The 2694-nt window shown below is 49.4% G+C and overlaps 1 protein-coding gene across 3 annotated transcripts in view; it reads right to left on the reverse strand.

The window, feature by feature from the left end:
• Positions 1-2694, reverse strand: part of BIN3 (bridging integrator 3) — a 53076-nt gene that overhangs the window by 50263 nt on the left and 119 nt on the right. Inside the window, exon 1 of one of the 3 annotated variants that reach the window (XM_006028914.3) lies at positions 2553-2617. The exons of 1 other annotated variant lie outside the window; for it this stretch is intronic. The gene's annotated coding sequence lies outside the window, so the exon portion shown is untranslated. Of the gene's footprint in view, positions 1-2086; positions 2108-2552; positions 2618-2694 lie in introns of those variants that run through there. One more of the 3 variants, XM_025210338.1, reaches the window with a different exon arrangement.

The raw sequence follows: 2694 nt of genomic DNA on the forward strand, positions 1-2694 counted from the left end.
TACTGAGAAGCTACATACAGGCAACTTTTAGGCTCGATGTATTTTGCTTGATGCCAGGCAAGTGGGACCCACAGGCACCTACCACACCAGGGGACATGTCTGAACTCTACTTATTCAGTATTTTATGCCTGTCCACTGCATAGTTAACTCCACACAAGTTACTCCTGGGGAAGAACAAATACACAAGAGACAAAACAGCTGAACTGCTGTGCTTGCTCTGGCCCAGCACCCAAGCAGTATGGAAGAGACCCCTGCACTGAGCCTGCTCCTTGAACACCTTCCCAGAAAGTACTGAGACATTGTTTTTACTGTCCAACGCCTTCTCCCGATATGCCCAGAAGAGGACACGCACCCAAGCTAAACCACAGGACAGCTACACGCAAACTGCTCGCACGCCTCCACTACAGCAGCGCTGGTGTGGTTCTGCCACTGAGGAGGGGCTGCAAGTGTTCACATGCTCCAAGTCTTGCTGACAACTCCGGCTTTGCCAACAGTACTCAGGAGCACTATAGTGCTTATAACTTACGTTAACTCTACAGCGACTTCAAGCCCCTTGGAGTAGGCAGGCACTGAGCACGTAGCTATGCACCTAGTAGTACACAGTGGGATTCTAGATCTGTGGTCTTAGTTGCTTCGTGGCTGGCATGTACCGTCCGAGTCTTTCCTTCCCAGCTCCCAACTTCAAGCTCACCTGGGATTCCAGAGCCATGCAGGTTTCCTTAGCATTAATTACCAACAGCAGTAAAGACATTTGTTCTGCCATACTCAAGAAGAAAAAAAAAATAAAAAAGAGCTGGGAATTTGAAACAAGGGCAGAACGTAGCTCCCAGAACAAAAATTTCATAAACAATGCTACCCAACAGCCAAGTTAGCTAGAGGTTGTTGTTTTTTTTAGCTTACAATGCATACAGAGCAGGAAAAACAAACAAGACAAAAAAACAAGACTCTACACCTAGTGGGGAAAGAACTTCCCATGTGGAAATGGAAAACCTTCTCAACAGATTTCTGACCACAGCCTCATTAAGTTCCTTTTCAGACCGACTGCTTTTCTATTTGCTTAGCCTTGCAAACTCAACCTATGAACTGAAAGTCAGGCCAAGGTCTTCCTTCGCCTTATACAGCTCGCTCATCATCATACCAGCTTTGTCTCTGCATGACCAGCAGCAGCGATTTTTTTTTTGAACACTAAAACTAACCCTCCCAAACGCACACAGCTAACCAACGTGAAAAAACAAGGGAAGTTGCACATGCAATCTGTCCCACTGCAACATTTTGTTTCCTGTACTGAGCTTTTCACAAACTGACTCAAACAGGATAATTCAAAGTATTACCCTCCGATTAAAACAGCTTGCCTGCAGTACAATGATCTTCTACACTGTTGTCAAACCAAGCATTGCACAGTTGTGCTACTAGATGAGAAGCCAGATGTGAAACCAATTGCTCATCCATTTTCATTGCTGGATGAAACAGAGCTTTGCCCACATATACTTGATGCAAAGTAAGAGTATACAGCCTAACAGTGAAAGGATCAGACTTTTAAACCTGGGGCTGGCAACTCATTACTGAATTTGTTGTTCAGGGCACAGCACTTCCTCCCTCAAACAAAGAAGGTAGGCAACGGTTTGGTTTTAAGATGCAGCTGTTTATAGCTTATGATGCAGCGAGTGTTGCAGTACCTGCAAAAGCAGGAATGATGCTAGTCTGCTGTGCAACTTATGAGAGCAGTAAGACACTTCCAGGAGAGATTACTTGAAAGCCTAAATGCAGCAATGAGTGCTTACACAGGTAGCTCACTACAACACAGCGGTGCACGAGTCAGGAGGAAAAGCAGACTGATTAGGCCACTTGTACCCCAGAGTACACATTGTGACTTCCGTTCTTTAAAACAGGATCCTACTGACCACCTAAAACACGGCCTTCAACCAGGAACTGGGAGGCCGAGCTGCTCCGATTGAACACACAAAGCATCTGGGTCCCGTTTTATCAAGTCAGATCTGCTGACTTCACAGATTCAGCAAGGTTTCTGCTTGCTGTTAGCCCTAAAGCGGCAGCACCGCTCCAGCAGAGCGCTGGGACGTGTGGAAACCTGGCCCATCGCTGCGGTTGTCAACAAACTTCTGATCCTGGCGCCTTTATTACTCAAGATGACAGGAGGCGGCAGAGAACGCCGCTCGCTTTTCAACTCGCAAGCCAAGACTGTGGCGCTGGCAGCTAGGGGAACAAGAAAACATCAAATATTTGACTCGCAAACTGAACCGGTTTGATGTGGCATTGCTGAGAGAGGATTAAAAAAAACAACAACAACAACAAAAACCCACGCAAAATCAAAACAACTCAGCCGCCAGCCGCCTCAGGTTCGCAGGGCGCCCTTTGCTGAGCAAGACTCGGTGGGGAACCAGAGGATGGAAGAGCAAGCAGCCAAACGCTGTGCGTCGGCTGGGACCGCTCGAGCACCACCTCATCGAGGCACGCAGGCGGCCACGCGGGACGGGGCTAGCTGGACTCCGTGAACGAAGCCCCACATAATCACACGGAGGTAAGTAAGTACATACGACTAGCAGGAGGGGAAACCCCGCCCCGGCTGCTCCCTGCCCTTGTCTGCAGGAGTCTCCCCGCAGGCTGGCGGCCCGGGGGTGCTGCGGGGCGGGGGCGGGCGCGGGGACCGGCCCCGGCCCCGGCCCCGGGCAGGGCAGG

Source organism: Alligator sinensis, unplaced genomic scaffold (genome assembly GCF_000455745.1).
Source record: "Alligator sinensis unplaced genomic scaffold, ASM45574v1 scaffold722_1, whole genome shotgun sequence".
NCBI classification, from domain to species: Eukaryota; Metazoa; Chordata; order Crocodylia; family Alligatoridae; genus Alligator; species Alligator sinensis.